Raw genomic sequence first — 19,663 nt, 5'->3', positions numbered from 1 at the left:
GTTTTTTTCGAGCACTTTCTCTTTTCTGAGCTTCTCTTTGTGCATTTTCTTCATTTGTGTGATAAATGGTGCTATGTTTAGGAGTTCTTCTTCCTCATCAAAGCATGTTTTTGAATCTGTTTCTGGGAAGAAGAGATTCCGGTTTCTGAAAATGTAATTCAACATAGAGGGTTGCAAGTAGCAGCTAAAATAGCAACTTTAGTAATAAAACCACTGAGTGGCATTTAAACTTTTGGAAAAAAACTACTGACATTGATAAGTTAGCATTAGAAATGGCTGCTTGCCTTGTTGTGTTACGATTATAGCTTTGAACCCATTCAAATTGTCTTCGTGCGACAGTCTTTTGGATATGTTAACGTTATATTCACAATCTCACGTTGGTAGGTTAGCATCATAGCTGCCAACGTACCTTGATACATTATCTTTGTAGCTTTGATCTCATGTTGACACATTTTATTATTAGGCTAGAATAGTAGCTGCTGTCATGGATTGATGCCTCAACATCAATCTTCCTTTACTGTGGTAGGTTAGCATTAGAACTCACTTTGACATGTGATATGAGCATTAAGGCTGCTATTCCTTACTGAAATGTTAGCATCCGAGCCGTGAACTCTCTTTGACCACCTGCTATCATATGCTAACATTATGTTTTTTGATATGTTCATATTATATGTACTTATTTTGATCACCGAATGAAGTAGTTGCTAGCATTACAGTTGCTTCTTCAACATTCACTACAGCATCCTGGTGTTCAGCTTCTTCTCCATTTCTCAGAAACAACATGAACTGAAGCAGGTTTTTCCCATCTCTGCTGCAGAAACTATAAGATGTGTTTGAGCATAATTTATGAGTGAGAAGTTTATATCTGGACGACCCCACGTGACTCCTCCTCCTCCTCCTCCTGTAAGATCTGAGCCCAAAATTAGGAGGGAATGGATTTACAGGGTCCAAACTTTACACAGGCAAACTTCCATCCATCTCTTTGCTCTTTCCCCCTTTTTTTTTAAAGAATTATTTAGCTTTCTGTCTGCGTGCAGCAGCTGGACGACAGACGAGCAAATCCAAAGCAAATCTCCCCCCTCTCCACCTTTCTCTCATCCTTTCATCCTCCCTCGCTCCGTCCTGGAGCCAATTATAACCTGCTGCAGCATTCCTGACTGCAGGAGGAGGAAGGGAGGTGTTTTTAGGGATTAGCATACCAGAGCTGTCAGCTGGAAACCACTTCATCCCGTTCCCCCTGTTTTTTAACTTTTCTATGAATTGTGTGAAATCCGGCACATATGTTAACACGAAGCTGGAACCCATAGAAAACTAATGACTTTATATCCATATGTACAGACTGAACCCTGCTGTATGTGTCCAGAATGTGAAATATTTATACATTTGCTAATACTGGAATACTTTATAATGTTGCACATTCTAAAGCAAAACATGCAGAACACCCGAGAAACAGTAAAAAAGCTCTTAGTCTTAGTGTACCTTCAACTTCCTTGAATGCTAATACAGTTGCTGTCATGCGCTACATTATACACTACTGATACAGCTGCAAACCTACTTTGATACGTTTACATTCTCGCTGCTAATTTGTTTAATTGTAAGTTAGTTTAAGAGATGCTAACTTACTTTGATGCACAAGCAGTGTAGCTACAAGCACACTATGACAGATTAGCATTATAGCTCAAGTTCCATGAGTTAATGGGAGGGAGATGCTTTATAATCTACATATTTGCATGACGTTAATGAAAACTAAAAGAAGTACTGAGTTATTGCCAAAAATCAGGTACATCTTTGCTATAACTGACACTTTCTATGTATTTTCCCTCTTCTGAAAAGACAACATTACAGAAACTTCTGAATGAAACTTTTACAAAGCTGATCGTCATTGGTAGCAGGAGCTTTAGATAATGCTAATGCTAACAGTGGTTCTCGAGCAAGCATAAGATCAGCTCCCCATTGATGACAAGATTAAACTTAAAATAATTTACTTATTTTATTTTAATTTTATTTTTCACCTATGTGCTTCTCTTAGTTGAAATTTACCCATTTAGGTGAGTAATGTTTCCTTTCTGTGGAGTATTTTTAGGTTAAAAGAAGGAAACTGTGGCCCACGGTAGGGCTCCCTGTGTCTCCAGCTGAGACTCGATGCCATGGATCATCTCTCCGTCCTCCCGCTGACGCTCCACATGGATCACTAGCGTCGCCATCAGCTGTTTATTCAGCTCTGCTCTCGAATTCATCCAGCTCTCCTTTCACTTCCCACATGAATTCCCCTCTCTTTAATGTCGTAAAGTCTCTCTCAGCTGTGCTCTCTGGTTGCTGATTCAGTCACATTTGAAGGGCTTCTCTTCTCCTTTCCATCCTTATTTGTGTCCCTTTGAGTCACTTCTTCTTCGTCTTCTCCTGGTCCTTAAGTTGGCCTCCTCCGCTCGTGTTTTAATCAGTTGGAGCGTCGATGGGGATTTCATTTGAATTTCAGGAGGGTTTATTTATCAGACTGTCAGGAGCTCTGGGTCCAGCCATCCATCTCTCCCGCTTCTCACCGCCATCCTCCTCTCAGAGGTTGTGTCAGGTCACGGGGAGCCTCGCACACTCCAACGGCGTCGTCCAATCACAAAGTGAAACAGTTCATCTGTTCGTGAAAGAAGAAGTGAAAAACATCCGCGTAGCGTGGCAGGAAGAAAGTGGCAACAATACATCTGAATATGTGTAGGATAACTTTACATTGTAATTGTTATTCTATACGCAGATGATACTGTTTTTGTCATTTCTCCTACAACCAAACACATTTAATCGGTCAAATTTAGAGCAGTAGTCCCTAAACGGAGGCCTGGAGGTCAAAGATCATTACGGCATTTATAAATCTCACCCTGCTCTGAAGTCTTCAACATTAGGTGTCATGTCAAAACAAGCTGTTTTTCTCTCAGTTCTGATTTGTAAGTATCATTCTATATGCAGACTATACTGTATTCATCAGTTTTTGCTGTCAAATCCACGTCCCTGGTTAATTATAAGTTATTCTAAAAAATATATTAAGATTAGGAGAGAATAAACACTCAGCTCCACTTTCTTCCTATCAAACCAGAGCAGTGGTCTTCAATCTACAGTCTTGGATACTGTTTGTGGGTGTTGGAGATCACAGGGAGGGTCCATAGCTTTGTCTCCTTTCAGGTCAATATTAGTTCCAGATTAGGAATTTTCTGTCCGTGGTCCGCTGCCTCGCCCAGCTCCGGTTCTGTTTGCAGCCTTCAGATATGAGTCTTGTGACAGCACAGAGCAGAGCTGAACCAGTGTTACCCAGAGCACATGTTCTCATAAATAAACCACACGTATACAAGTGTTTGAAAGTGCACGGCACCTCTGGGTTCATCTCTGCGGAGCCAGACATCTGGGCCGATCTCCTCCGGCCTTGCACGCTGCTTCTCTGCCGCCGCCAATCCACCCGGAGAGGAATCCCTTTCCTCTCAGACTTGGAGCGGCGGTTCGTTTTTTTGTATTTTCTACTGGGTGCATGAAATTTTAAAGATGCTCGATGTTCAGGTGCAAGTCACTGCAACCTAAACAGAGCTGCTGGTGCCTGTTGTGGCCTTCTTTCAAATTTAGCTCACTTTTTAAATAAAGCAGTGAGTTTCTTTCATGAAGCACGAACATCCAGATTTTAGAGCGTCTTCCTCCCAATACTTGATGCAACTTTGACCATAGTCTATTGGCAAATCATTTTTTGTACTAACTCCGAGGTATGCCTTTACAGAGGAATTCACCAAGTAGCTATTTACTTTTGAACTTTAAATAACCATCCTATGACTTTTAGGTAACTGGCCAAACAAGGTTCCGAATGAAGCCACATACATTTTGAACTCATTTCCATTGTAGCAACAATCCAGTGTGGTTTTATAAATCCGTGGTTAGTGTTTGGTCACAGAAGTTTTTGGTTGAGGTCAAGTCTTTACTTTTGGTGAGTGAAACAGTGATATAGTGGGCCACACTGTTAACAGAGTTTGATCTCGAAAAGCTTATTCCGTCTGGAGTCTGCATGTTCTTCCTGACTCTGAAATCTGATTTTGGTGGTATCGACATTTTCAGTCATGCACATTGTGTTCTGTACTTTTATAACTGAATTATATATATAGACTACATAAAAGTTTTGAGTGCTATGCCAGTTTTAGTTTCATCTGTGGTTGAATCCCAAAACCAAAGACACTTTAAGTCAGCTGTGTGTTAAATGTGTTCAGGTGAAGCGATACATCCCCATTTGTGCACAGTGGTGCAGTGGTTGCAACCTTTCCTCAGATCAATTCTGGAGGTTTGGAGCCATTATGTTGCTGCTTTCATGATTATTTCAATCACTGGAGGGTATCAGATATGAGCTTTTACCTGAACTAAGTGTAATTGAGGGTTGATTCCTAATCTAGAAGAATTCTAAACCCACTTAAGTTAGTTTAACTGAAGTGTTGTCTAAATTATTTGAGATAACTTTGGTTTGTGTCAGATATGGAAAACCAAGTCCGTGAGAGAGAGAGTTAAAAAAAAAAAAGCTATTTCTTTTTTAAATCATTTTATGCCGTTTAAATTAAATTGAAACTGTGATACTGCATCAGCGCTTCTAAATCTGATAGTTTCACTGAACCTCTGACCACCAGAAAGTCTTCCTCCTCCTCCTCCTCCTCCTCCTCCTCCTCCAGCAGTGAAGAGTTCCAGCTGAGTGGCAGCTCAGACGCGTCAGCAAATCACAGAAGAGCCCACATACGCACAAAAAAAGACCCGAAACATGCTGGATGGTCACTGTACTTGATGGGGTGGAGGTTGGCGGAAGGGGGCGGGGCCTGAACCCCGTCTGTCCGGCCGTCAGGCGTCAGCGTCGCGTTGGCTTTTGTCAGCGAGTCTGAGCGAGCAGCGAGGCAGCAAATTGAAAAAAAATACGAGCTGAAGAAGGGAGATTTATTCAAGTTCATTTCTCTGATGTGTGTGTGTGTCTGTGTGTGTGTGTGTGTGTGTGTGTGTGTGTGCTGCAGAGCTCATTGCATTGCTGCGTCAGTGTCTCTGTCAGTGTCAACTTTGAATACAACACACACAGCACGGAGCTGAAAGTCCTGACAGCTCTGTGGTGTGTGTGTGTGTGTGTGTGTGTGTGTGTGTGTGTGTGTGTGTGTGTGTGTGTGTGTGTGTGTGTGTGTGTGTGTGTGCGCGCGCGCAGTGTAACTGAGGACACAGTTGGTGTGTTTGCGTGAAGCTGGAGGTGAGTGTGCTTCAGACTTATGGCTCCATGTGGCGTGCCGGTATAACACTAGATTTACTGGCTCAGTGATAACACACACACACACACACACACACACACACACACACACACACACACACACACACACACACACACACACACACCTGCAGGGCAGAGGAAAGCAGGCGGACGAGTAAACTCTGGGAGCCACATGAGAGACTCAGCTGACCTGTTTCATCTGAGCGTGTGTGTGTGTGTGTGTGTGTGTGTGTGTGTGTGTGTCAGCTTGTTTCAGTGTGACAGACTCAGACTGACACACACACACACACACACACTCAGCCAGGATTTCCTGCAGTTTCCACTCTAGAAGTCCACATCAGTTAAAAGCTGCGACGCTTTGCCTCATCCACTCCTCTTTATCACCTTTTTCTTTCACCTAAATGCAGATTCCTGCTTTTTACGACACATTTCACGGCCCGTTTCAGTTGTAGCTTGACTTTACTGTTTCGGCATCATATATGATTATATATATATATATATATAAAAAACAGCATATTAAAAGGAAATGTTGGAGGCTGCCAGCTGTGAAGTCTCTCTCTCTCTTTAACCTTTCAGCTTTAATTCTGAGCTTATCTCAAAGCCGCACTCACACGGCATCATGGGAGAGTTTTGGAAACTCATTTCCCCGCTGCAGCGTCGTCGTTCGGAGGCTTTTCACAGAGAAACACTGAGCTGCCGCAGCTTCAGACACACCCACTGATGGACGGAGAGGTTGATGTTGAGAGTTTAGTGAATTTTAATCACGAAGGATTGAATATATTAACTTTACACCGCTGAGCATGCAGTGCATCAGTCAGTTCGGTTCATGAACAGATGTGGTAAGAATTCACACCAATGGCCAGGAAAATTAACTTTCATGTGCCATTTCTTCTGTAGAGCTACATTTGTAACAAACGTGCATTTGTGGGATGAGCAAATTGATTAAATAACCTCCAGCAAAAGCTCATTAGAAATTCTTCAATTTTCTGGGATATAATTAGTTATTTTAGAAAAAGAAGTTAATTGTTTTTAATTAATTTTTTTTAAAGATTTTTAAATTTATTTTGAAAAAGTAGAACGAAAAAAAATAAAGAAAATCTTCAGTTATCAACTAAAAAAATTATGTTAATAAATGTAAATGTTAAAATTCAACTTATTTCCCTACTAGAACATAACATAAAAATATAATGAAATGATTTGCATAACACTGATATCTTCATATTCTGGTGTAAGTTACTTTGAATATTTCTACATTTTATTAAAATATATTTTAGGGAAGTTTGTAAACCAAATTTTTGTCTGCAAATATTTTTAGATTACTTTCATGTGTTGAAATAACACATTCAAGTAATTTATTAAAACTGATATTTCATTCTTTTCTTTGTCAATGAAGAAGAAATATCTGCCGTAGAAAGGAGTTTTAATGTACCACGTGTTCCTGTGAAGTGTTGGAATACAGACCAAAGGTGCCTTGCTCAGGGGACGCTGACAGTCCCGACTTGCATGTTGTTTTACTGGAGTTGGGCCGTGCAGCAGCTGCAGGCAGATGTTGACTCTCCTCTTCTCTCCTGTCCTTGTTCAGATCACAGATTACATTCACTGTGCGTATATCTATAGCTCTGCAGCAGAGCCTCTCCCTCAGTTCCAGTCAGTGCCTGCAGCGTCGTGCTCACAACCTTCACTCTGACTGGGAGAGGGAGGAGGGAGGATGCTATAGAGAGACACAGAGTGCTGTTTTGGCTGCAGGGCAGTGTTTCCTGCTGCACATGAACACCTCTTCCTGTAGCTGTGAGGACATTCTGCATCACCGAACCCCGAAACTTCCCCGTTAACATCAAACCCGAGAGAAATCTGAGGCCTGGAACGGCTTCTGAAGACCAGCAGGGGCTCATGTTGGATCACACAACTCACTTTCAGCACCACAAGGTAGTGTCTTAGTCAAGATCACCGAACCCGAGAGACCATGACTATTTAGGAAAGAATACCGAACAAACACCGAGATCGGCGCACCATAAGACAAGACCAAGACTTTAGGGGCCAAGGCAAGGCCAAGAGCAGGACCAGATCGTCTCAAGAAAAGACCAAGACTATGAGGGGCCAAGACCAAGTCAAGACCAAGGCTTTAAAATTCCAAGACCGTGTCAAGACCAAGACCAGAGCATCTCAGGAAAAGACCAAGACTATCAGTGGTCAAGACCAAGATAAAACCAATTCTTTAAGTAACTTAGACTGAGCATTCCAAGACCAAGACCAGAGCATCCCGAGAAAAGGTCAGATCTGTAAGGGACCAGGACCGAGTTAGCAATATGGCATTAAAAGGCCAACACCAAGACCAAGATCACAGTATCTCCAGAAAAGACCAAGGTTCTCAGGGGCCAAGACTGACTCAGTACTAAGACCTTGAAAATGTGGTCTTGAGATGGTTCTGAGATCATGTACTTCAGTACTGCCACATGGCGTGTGTCATCACGTTTAGCTAGATCAAGGACACATTAGAATGATGGAAAGGTGACTGAATACATGGAGAACTGTCAGGTGAAGGTTTTCTGGAGACAACCATATAAATCTGTGAAAAATTCACAAATTTATTATAGATTTAAATAATTTAAAATGTTTAAGAAGAAAAAGAAATAGGTTGCAGAGCAATGACAAATATTAAAAAAAAAAAAACGGTTATTTTGTGAGTTTTGGAAACATTTTTGATAATTTTTTCAAATTTTTTTGCATATAGAAAGGACAGTGTATAATAACTAGTTTTTTTTGTTTTTTTTAAGAATGAAGTGTAATTTATTCTTTGGACAAAAAAAAAATAATAGAAGAAAGTAAAGCAAACTCTAAATTTACATTTTTAAACACTTTTTCTTCTCCTGTGACTTGAAATAATACAGTGAATTTTTAATAAGTTTGTCTGACTAATGATAAGAATAAATGGGGGGGGTGGGCTGGATTGTGGGGTGTGGATGGGTGGGGTCAGAGGGGCCCCGGGCTGCCCTCAGGCTCGATCCGGCCCTGGAAGGAGACCAAGCTTCACATTTCGATGTGCCTCTTTAAAGAAAATGTTTTTTATTTACTCATTCAGCCATTTTCCCTTCGCATTTATTCCCACTTTCAGTGGAAAACAAGCGCGCAGAGCGAAGGATGACGTTTTTATCTCTCCTCCTCCTTTACTCTCTCTCCATTTTCCCCATTTTTCCACCCTTTCTCATTCATTCTCCACTCCCATCCAGCACTGTTGTGTTGAATTATCGCTGGCAGATGCTCTTCTTCTGGACCAAAGTGTGTGTGTGTGTGTGTGTGTGTGTGTGTGTGTGTGTGTGTGTGTGTGTGTGTGTGTGTGTGTGTGTATGCATACTTGATAAGGACGGACTTTTTATAAGCATGCACAATGCAGCCTCACACACTCTTATCTCCCACCGAGGGAGGTAATGAGGATCTCTCACACACACTCTCTCTCTCTCTCTCTCACACACACACACACACACACACAAACACACTGTTATCTCCCTCTCCGTGTCTCGGCTGACAAACAGCCAGCGAGGCGTCCTGCGTTCCTCCTCTCGCTGGTTTTTAATCATCTCGGAACAATGTGGCCCAGTGACTGCCCCCCCCCCTCCTCGTGGTTCTCCTCCTCCTCCTCCTCCTGGTTCTGCTCCCCCTTTCCCTCCTGGTTCTTCTCCTCCTCCTCCTCTTCCTCCATCAGCTCCTTCAGGAGCACCGGAGCCTTGTGAGCAGCCTGATCCTAGAGCCGGCCTCCTCTGCCTTCTTCTTCTTTCCTTCCACCCTCTGCACCTCCTCCTTTTCCTCCTCCTGCTCCTTCCTCCTTCTCCTCTTCTTCCTTCTGCTCCCTCTTTTACTCCTCTCTGTCCTATCTCCATTTTGTCCTCTTGTATTCCAAATTTGAAACCTCCCCACTTGTTCTTCCTCATCCCCCGTCCTTGATCGCCTCCTGCAGGAGGATGAGGAGCAGCAGAAGCAGGAGGTCTGTCTCTTCTGTCAGACGACCTCCTCTGGCTTCTTCTTCTCCTTTTCTCTCTCCTCTCAACATTCTGTCCTCTCTCCTTTTCATCTTCTGTTCCTCTTTAAGGTCCATCTGTTCGTCCTCCATCTGCTCCTCCTTCTTCTTCTCTTCTTTATCTTGAATGAAGAGGATCAAATCTGCTTCACCACCTTCCTTCTGCAATAATTTGAACTTCCTCCTCCTCCTCTCTGATCTCCTCCTTCTCTTAATCCTTTTTGTCCTCTTTATTTTCCCTCTCTTCATTTTACTCATCCTTTCTCCTCATCCTTCTCAATTTGTCTCTTCCTCCACTTCCTCCTCCTACTACTACTACTCATTTCCGTCCTCCTCCTCCTCCTCCTCCTCCTCTGCATTTCCCTCCTTCCCTCCTCCTCCTTCTACTCTTCCTCCTCTTCTTCATATTCCTCCTCCTCCTCCTCCTAATATTCCTCTTCGTCCTATTCGTCATCATCATCTTTGTCCTCCTCCTCCAACTCTTCCCCCTCCTTCACCTCCTCCTCCTCCTCATCATTATCATCTTTTTCTTCCTCCATCTTCCTCCTCCCTCCATTTACTTCAAAAGGTGAAATTCTCTCAAACTTCATGAATGTGCAGGTTTAACTGTTGGAGGAGATCTTCCTCTTCAGTCCGTTAAAGCAGACCATCATCATCATCATCATCATCCTCATCATCATCATCATCATCTACACTGTGTAGGAAGAAATGCTAATGAAAACTCGTATGATTATTAATTAGATAACATCATGCGGATCAATTAGAGGCTTTCTAGAATGAAGAAGCTGATCAGAGGTCACAGATCAGAGAGAAGTGTCCAGAACGTCTTCATGGAAAGGAGAATCTGTCGCGCTGGTGGAGGTGAAGAGTTCACGGAGGTCGCTCTGAAAAGAAAGGAAGACTTTACAATGCGTTCAGTGGTCATGGCGCTGCTTCATGATGTATTATTCATGTCGATTCCACTGAATAATATATAATACTGATAGCTGTACATGAATAGATGGATATAGCATTGATTAAATGCTCTGATTTAAAGTAATCTGATTACTTGAGGAGATGTTTTCAGGTTATTCATGTGTTCACAAAAAACACACGTGTCTGAGGAGGAGGTGGGCATCGAACCGCTGACCAAGCGCAAGAGCAGTTTTCCCTGACTTCAGGTGATGGGTCTGAGCCCCGGGTTGGGATAATGAGGGCGGCGCGGTGGAGCAGCGGTTCGCTCTGCTCCGCTGGCTCACAGCGGGGTCACTCCGCAGGACGGAGGAGCTGGAGCTGCTTCTGGAAGTCGGTCGCTCTTTAAATTTCTCCCCTCTGATCTGCTCCACTTTCCCATGATGCAACCTGCTGAGATGGCACTTCTATTTGCAGCGCACACACACACACACACACACACACACACACACACACACACACACACACACTGCAAAATCCTTGTGTTCTTCTCTTGTACTTAGTGTGTGTGTGTACATGTTTGTATACTTGTGTGTCTTTGAATGAGTGTGTATTTAGCAACATTCCTGTGTGTTTGTATAATCATTTGAATGTTTTCTGTTTGCTTACGTGTGTTCACATTTATGCAAGCACATATTTTTATCAATACTTTTGTGTATGTTTCTTTTTAGTGTGTGTGTCTTTACATGGGGGGTTGAATACTTGTGTGTGTGTTTCTTTATGTGTACTTGTTACTTTTGCATTTGTGTTTGATTGCATGCTTGTACGTGCTCTGTGTGCGTTCCTATGTGTTTGTGCGGGGAGGGGTTGTGTATTTGAATGTGTTTGGATGTTTATGTATTTGTGTGTGTGTGTGTGTGTGTGGCAGATGACAGTTGCTAGATAAACCTTCTTGTATGTATTACATTTATCTCCTCAAACAGGAAGCAGCTCTTATTACATCACACAAACATGCTCTTTGCTCCCACCGCAGGGTGTCAGGTCGGCGTGGAATCGAACACTTGGCAGAGGCGCTGTCTGGTGTGTGTGTTTGTGTGTGTGTGTGTGTGTGTGTGTGTTTGCGGTGGGAACCCTGAGCCGGGGCTTGGCTGAACAACACTGAGCAGCTCGTCTGTCTCCTTTAAAACCAACTAACATCTTTACATCAGCGCACGCTGTGGTGTCTCTCCAGCCTGTCAGCATGCCAGACGCACACAAACACACACATGCACGCACACACACACACACATTCACACACCCTTACAGGTGCCTGTGCAGTGCAGTAAAAAGTCTCCATCATGGCAGATAAAGGAAAGCCAAATGAAGTGGTGCACGGTGGTTTTGTGGTTTGCACTCCCTCTGACGTAGGTTTGAGTCTCTGGGCCATACTGTGAGAATTTGCATGTTCTACCAGTGCGTGCATGCATTTCGCCCCACAATGCAAAAAACAAAACAAAACAAAAAAAACATGCAGCCTCAGTAAAATGTTTCATATCTCGTGTCGAAATCAACATGGAGTTAATTTTCTCGAATGCACTGCATCTTTTCACCGAAACCAAAGGAAATATTTTATATATTTGAGTTGTTGTTATTTGAAGGTTATGCCAACGTTAAAACAGTCTGGAACAGTGGAGATTGTATCGGAGTGCATGTGGTTCACGGGCGCGCACGTTTTGACCTCACTGTTTCAAACTGCAGCATGAAGAATGGATGGCAAAACCACATGAAGTGTTTGAGATGCTGTGTTTGAAGCCACCAGCAGGACTGTGTGTGTGTATGTGTGTGTGTGTGTGTGTGTGTGTGTGTGTGTGTGTGTGTGTGCGTTCTCGTATTTCTATCCTTGTTGGGGCCAAATGTCCCCACAAGGATAGCAAAACGTGGAACGACGTGCCTTGTGGGGACCTTTTTCCGGTCCTAAGTAGGAGAAACAGTGTTTTCTTGACCATGTTGTTGTTACTGAAAAAAGTAAAAGTGCAAAAACATTTCTTTAGGGTTAGGCTTTATTGTGGTGTGGGTTAGGGTTAGGGTAAGGGTCAGGGTTAGGGGCTAGACATGAATGGGAGTCAATGGACGGTCCCCACAAGGATAGAAATACAAGACTGAGCGTGCGTGCATGTGTGCGCAGCCTGCATGCTGCCAGCCACAGTATTTATAGCTCCTCACACAGAGATACACAGCCACATTTCTCCGTGCTCATGTCAAATAAATGTCACAAAGTGAATTCTATCAAACAGTATTTACAGCGCGCCTCATGTTAACCCCCTCCTGGAGTAAATCACACACACACACGCTCACACACACACACACACACACACACACACACACACACACACACACACTCGCACACACACACGATTAGAAGATTCATTCTTTTATTTGGTTTCGTTGTTTGAACCAAGTGTGAAACAAAATGTTTAACGTCGTCTCTCTTATCTCCTCTTTCTCCTCTTCTCTGTTTTTCCTTTTCTGTTGCTTCGTTTCTTCATGTTTTTCCTCTTCCTCCCTTCCTCTACCTCCTCCTCATCCTCTTCCTCTACCTTTCCATAATCAACATTCCCTTCTCCTCTGCCGTCCGTCCCACCGATGCTCCTCAGCATTCTTCTACAGACAGATCATCTTGTCGTGTGTAGTTCACTGGCAGTAGTAATTCACGGCGCTGCAGCGTGGTGACCGGCAGTTTACTAGTTTAATAATAAAAATGAGAGTAGCACAGGAAGAGCTGCTGAGGAAAAAAAAAAGTAGAGATAAAGCTTTTAAAAAGAAGAGAGTGAAGCTTAAAGCTCGTGTGTGTGTGTCTCCGCATGAGGAGTTCAGATCTGCTGGTTTTACTGGTTCAGGGTCCTGACAGCGCCCAGTTGCCATGGTGACGGAGTATCTCCCGAGCCAGGGACGGATGGTCAGGTGTGTGTGTGTTTGCAAAGCTTGAATGTGTATGTAGGCCTTTGAATGGGATTGTTTGCTCAGCAGTGACCTGTGTGTGTGTGTGTGTCTGTGTGTGTGTCTCTGTGTGTGTATGTCTGTGTGTGTGTGTGTGTGTCGGCAGCTCTATAGGGAAGCTAATCGTATTTTAATTACAAAACCATCAAACGCGAGTCAAGCCGGTTACTTTCCACCCACAGAAAACAGGAAGCAGACAGTAAACGAAGCAGAGTGAGTTCAGACTGCTGTTCTTTCTCTCCAGACCGACTCCGTTTAGCCAATTAACAGTGTTGTGGTACTGACACAAGAAACGTCACTAGTTACTCTTTACTTCTGTAAATTGTAATGGGATTACTTTACCAGTTACTGCATTTGAAAAGTAATTTCTCTACTTTTTCCTTTATATACGCTGCATCTCTTCACCCCTTTTGGCAAAAAAGGAAAAGTTGTATTTTAACCACACGGAGACAATCAGCGCAGTCTGGAGTGTTTGGGTTAATGGCGGTCAGCGTGAGAGGAACCTGCTGGTTATTCATGGTGGAAGCCACTCGAGGAGGCGACCTCGGCTGTCTGGACTGAGTGTTTATGTGGACGAACATCCGGGCCGCCGCAGAAAGGACACATTATTATTCCAATAATCAGACTCCCATCAGAGGAAATTAATGGTTTAACCCCACTGCTCTGGCAGGCCGGGGAGCTGATTAGAGGACAGTAACGGGATTGTTTTGGATGATTTCAAAACTATGGCGGGTGTGGTGGCAGGATAATGAAGTAATGTTCTGCTGATTGAGTTATTGATTTTGGTATGTTTATAGTACATTATAGGCAGGCTTTGGTCATAGGTTAGGGTATAGTAATAGAATTGGATTTATATGTTTGATTGCTGATTATGGTACTGATTAGTCATAGTTTGGTAATGGTCGAGTTGGTTGATTATATAGAAATTGTATTGTAATTATAGGTCTTATTGTCAGTAGTGGCACTGCACATTTACAATATAGCAACGGTAGATTCAGTTCTAAGATAAGGCATTCTAATGGAAGGTTCAGTGAAAGGTCTTAATATTTATAGTATGTTAATACTAGTGCCATAAAGTTAAGAGATATAACGGTGTAGATGGTTAAAGGTGATAGTTTGGTACTGTCATGGTACAGTGATGGTTGTGTGGTTGTAGGTTAGGATATGACTTGGCTGTGGTCCTGGGACAGTTATGGTATTTTGATGGTAACTGGGGTTATTGTTTGGCATCCTTTCAGTTTGAATGGATTTGTTGCTAATTATGACATAGTTCTGGTAACCGTAGTGTGGATGTTGCACAGCATTGTTATAATATGATGTTTATGGTTCAATACAGGTGGTTTCCAAGCTGCACCGTTTCTTGACGCTGGAGTCTTATTTCAGCTCGAACGTGACAGCTGTTCTGGTTCTTTTACAAGTCTTCTTGAAGAAGCTGTTTGTTGTTTCAGTTTCTTTTGTTACTGAGGTTTTATTTTCCTTCTGAAGCACCTGAAAAGAACAGAGATCAGAAAAGATCATGACTTCAAACTGAACCGTCACAATAATTCGGCCGTGCTCTTGTTCCACTCTGTGACCTGCTGTAACCCCGGTGACCCCGGTGGAACGGCTGAGCTGGACTTCTGAGTCGAACCGCTGAGAGCGCCGAGAGAGGTGATGATAACACCGTGTGAGACGAGATGAAAGTTGACGTGTTTTAGCCACAAAACCAAAGAGAAAACTCAAATCAGTCACTTTGAGAACAGAGCGCCGACTAATGAACGTGTCTAAATGACTTCTTTAAGGTTATTTTTACAGTCAGGCTTCTACCTGAAGTCTTTAATCATTTCTGCAGCTCCACACACGGCAGATCAAACTCCAGCCGCTCTCTAATGAAGCTGCTTTGTATGTTAAATTTAACTTGGATGCGTCAGGAATGAGATGTGACTCGGGACTAACCCCGCCTCTTTTTCTCTCCTTGCCTTGCCAACCACAGCTGCCCCACCGCCGAGTGACCTTCTCCACGGCCAATCAGGCCCAGGATCTGCAGGACGCGTCCCAGCACAGCTACTACGACAGCGGCCTGGAGGAGTCGGAGACCCCCAGCTCCAAGTCGTCGTCGGGGCCCCGGATCGGGCCGCTGGCTCTGCCCGAGGACCACTACGAGCGCACCACGCCCGACGGCAGCATCGGCGAGATGGAGCACCCGGAGAACGGTAAGAGCAGGTGGAGTTTCCCCTCCCTCTACTCCTCGCCTCACCTCCGTCATGCCATCCATCAAAACCCAAAGGGGGCTCAGACACGCAAAGACCCGCTGCGTGTCGGCCCGAGCGCCAACGTCATGTGTTTAATCAAATTCCCACAATTCCCAGCGCGGCGTATACCTTCGTTAAAGAGGTGTGTGACCTCACAGCAGCGCAACACAATCAATATGCAACATAATCAAGTCCCGCGGCTTAACGAATTAACATCCCAATTATGTAAATCATAGCCAGTCCAGCCTTCCATCTCTTCCACTTATAGATCCACGGAGAGGGGGATAGCCACGCTAACACAATCCACGGCTCTCCGCCTGCTCCGCTTAGCGTTTTGTCAGCCTGTCATCCAGTTAGCGTGTTTTCTCTCTCTCCTACATCCTCCCTCTATATTAGTGAGGAAAAACTTCATGATGCTGGGAAATTAGCCGCCCGTTAACCTGTTTAACAGCTAGGAGGAAGTGTGAGATGCTAATGGTGCTAACACTAAACACAGTCATGTTCGCAACATTGAAACGCTGAAAATAACCACGAAACACATATTTTCTGTGACTTCCTTTCACTACTCTGCTGAGATGGTAGTTAGTAGTAAGATTTCTGTTTGCTATGATCTTGTTCACAAATGACAAGTGTTGGTAACGCTTCATGTTAGCAAAGATCCTTTTTTTAACAACTTTTTGGGACGAGTTAACGTTGGACTGCTTAGTTTTTCTTAAAGCAACACTAAGGAACTTTCGGTTTTCGTTGATTTTGGCGGCGCCAGTGGACAAAAGCGGTAGTGTTTTGCCTGAAAGAAAACTACAGTTCCCATGAGGACTAGCGCGCGGTGTCGTAAAATGCTGCTCCCGGTGGCGTGCTGTCGGACTGAACTCGCCTTCATTTGTTTCCAGTGGCTGTGTGAAGGACGGACAGCGACGAGGTAATGAATCTAATGGTGGCTAAACAATGTTATATCATGATATGATGCATGCCGTAAAGCAGTCCGCACATTTGTAGTTTTTTAGTGTCCAGGGTTCCTACCACCCTCCTCACAGCTGCTCAGTCCAAGTGAAAGCAATACTGACGCCCTCAGCCTGTGACAGAGGGGTCATTCAACTAGTTTTAAGTTGATGTATCATCACAAAAGATATTAAAATGTTTTATTAAGGTTGAAAAGTTCCTTAGTGTCGCTTTAAAGCTCCTGGAGTTCAACCATCGCGACAATGTCAATTTTCACCTATTAATTTGTGTTATCCTCATAACAATGACAGATGCTAATGCTGCTAGCGCTCTAAACAGTCACTTTTTTGATACGGAAAAAACACAAAACATCCAAGACAATGTTTTTTTTTTGTCTTTTTTTTGTGTACCACTGACTTTTTTCAATTTAATACTATGTTGTGATAGTAGTTGGCTGTTGGTTTTCTGTTTGATAATATTTTCTACCGATAATACTTCGTATTAGCAAAGATAACTGAGAAAACATATTAAACAGCTTAACATGTTTTCATTAATGTTCCCAAACTCAGAAAAGGGAAGAAATGGCTCAAACAACTACAAGTACTTTAAAATGCAAAGGACCTTATAGTCCTGCTGAATAAATTACCATCTATGGGATGTTTGGTAAAACTTTATGTACTTTGCTGTGATTTAATAGAAAACACTGAATCCAACAGGCATGAGGTAGGTTGTCTGAAAGGAGACAAGAAGTACCAACACATTCATGTAAATTTTATTTTCTGTTATAATATTTGGTTGGGTGCTAGGAAAAATATAATTATAGTGGAATTTGAGAATTGAGTGCCTGTTATGAATAAGTAACTTTAAATCATCACTGTAACTATTTAAATAATGATTCGTCACTGATGCTTCATGCAAAAAAAGATATATTTTTTGAGTTCGGTGAAAATAAACTGAATATTTTAGTGGTGGACCATTGCCTGGGAAGAAAACAGACATTTTTAGGCTGTATCTTTCAAACACTGCTGGATTTTTCTTCTCTTTGAACCATTTTCTGACATTTAAATAAAACCAAAACAAGGTGCCTCTTGTTTGAGGAAAATAACCAACAATGGGAGTCAGCACCAGCAGCACTCTTGTGTATTTTCGGGACCCTCTGACTGAAATAATCAGACATTTCACAGCTTTAACATCATGTTTGGATCGTGGCATCGATGAACTTTTCTTGCTTTTGGATCCAAAGCTAATTCTTTTTTTTTTTCTTCCTATGGTGTAAACAGAGCTTTTAATTTACTTATTTTACAAAACCAAATGATTAATTAGACACACATGTGAATACTCCACTGTGACTTTCATATATTTATTGTTTACCGTTTTCAGTTCCTGTCTTACTCCTGCCGCCGTTCTTTTTTCGACTCTGGCTGTTAGCGCCTCGTTAACACTTGCAGCAATTAAGCTAACGGAGGTGAAATGGTAGAAATTGGCAAGGGAGTTAAAAAAAGGAAAAGAAAAGCAGCCAGAGAAGAGAGAAAGAGAGAGAGAGAGAAGTTTGCTTTAAATGTCATCGCTGTCTTCTTTTGTGAGAGCGAGAAGACCAACTCACCCCCCTCCGCCCCCCCTCCTTCTCTCACAACCCACAGGTCGTACATATACCATCTGTAAACACAATTATTCACAGCTGCTCGCACGCCCACAGGCTACTGCCACCCAGCGTGTGTGTCTGCCTGTGAGTGTGTATACCAGTGTGAGTGTGTGTATGTGTGTGTGTGAGAGGCAGAGAGATAGCGATAGAGAGCAGGAGAGTGTGTAAGTGGCTGTATCTTCTCGCACACAGTGGAATGAGGTCAGGGAAATGTGGTGTGTGTGTGTGTGTATGTGCGTGCGCGATTGTGCTTTACAATCTTCCACTTTGATGGTCAAACATGTTTTAGCTGCAGGTATTTTCCCAAGGAAGTATGTCTGGGTGTGTGTGTGTGTGTGTGTGTGTGTGTGTGTGTGTGTGTGTGTGTGTGTGTGTGTGTGTGTGTGTGTGTGTGTGTGTTGTACCAGCAGAGAGGTCAACAGATTACAGCTGGTCTTGTGAGGATTAACACACCACTACAGATACACTTTACTCTCTGCGTGTGTGTGTGGGCCTGATTCAGAACTCCATCCTTTATTTACTATGATAAGACGTGACGAGCTCCCTTTCACACTTCACACTGATAGTTTTAATTAAAAGCAGGACTTCTTTTCCATTATTCCTCTGTGTGTGAGTGGAACTCCATTCAGCATCCCACTGATTTACTGATTTTTGACACATGAGAGCAGGACGGAGGTTCAGAACAAAGACTTCGGTTCAACGGTCGTTTGCTCCATCCTGTCTCATCCCAACAAACCACATTCAGAAGGAAACCAGTGGCAGACTTTATCCCCGGAGAAGGAAACTGCTCAACGTTTTGTTACATGTAGATAAACCAAAGTCCTAATAGTCATAATTTCAGTTCATTCGTTCATTTCATGGTTTCAGTCCTTGGATTCAGTTCTTGAGTTCATGTCTTTGGTTCAGTTCTTGGGTTCAGCAGAGATTCAGTTCACAGGGTCAGGTTCAGTTTGTCGGGTCAGTTGTTGGCTTCAGTTCTTGTGTTCAGTTCTTGGGTTCAGTTCTTGAGTTCAGTTCCTAACCTCAAGACTACTTGGTTTGATTGAGTTTGGATGCTCATGGAAACTTTCAGTTTTCAAGTTCAGTTTGTGGGTTTATTTTAAACGTTAAGTTTGAATGTTCAGTTCCAGGTTTGGTTTGGAGCTTCTGTTTGGAGCCACCAGGTGTATTTCTGGGGTTTGTCTCATTCTTCTGTACGTCCAGCTCCGTGTTTTAGGCGCAGGGTTCAGCTGCCTGTCGTTTGCCCCCCGACGGCAGTCTTTTAAGCCGCTTCCTGGCGTTTCCCTGTGCTGCAGACGATATCGATCATCCAGCTGTGTGACTGATTGCTGTCGGCTCAGATCTCAAGCGCCTCAGACAGATTGATGAAGAGGAGGCGCAGCGACAGCCTGCGCAGCCCCCTACACCTTCCCTGTCTGCTCCTTTAAAGCTGCCTGTTATCACAACTTATTTACCTTCACAGGCAAATCTCCCTCTGGTCACTTTGCACATGAACAAATTCAATCGACTTGATTTCTAAAGCTGGTTTCCTGTCTTCAGGAGGGCTCAGTCTGCTGGATTAAACTCGTGTGTCCACTGCTCATGGGATTCAATTGAAAGGTGGATTTGTGCACAGATGTGCCACATCAGGCCGTTTAGCCACTCGCGGCCTGGGGGAGCCCCCCCCCCCCCCCCCCCCGTGGCTCGTCTCGATGCATCTTGGTTGCTCTTCCACCTGCTTT

At 43.4% G+C, this 19,663-nt stretch overlaps 1 pseudogene; it reads left to right on the top strand.

The window, feature by feature from the left end:
• The window catches only part of LOC115395572 (protocadherin-1-like), a 162,985-nt pseudogene that overhangs the window by 66,640 nt on the left and 76,682 nt on the right, over positions 1-19,663 (top strand).

Source organism: Salarias fasciatus, chromosome 2 (genome assembly GCF_902148845.1).
Source record: "Salarias fasciatus chromosome 2, fSalaFa1.1, whole genome shotgun sequence".
NCBI classification, from domain to species: domain Eukaryota; kingdom Metazoa; phylum Chordata; class Actinopteri; order Blenniiformes; family Blenniidae; genus Salarias; species Salarias fasciatus.
The sequence above is the reverse complement of the archived record's forward strand: the minus strand, read 5'-3'. Positions and strand labels throughout refer to the sequence as shown.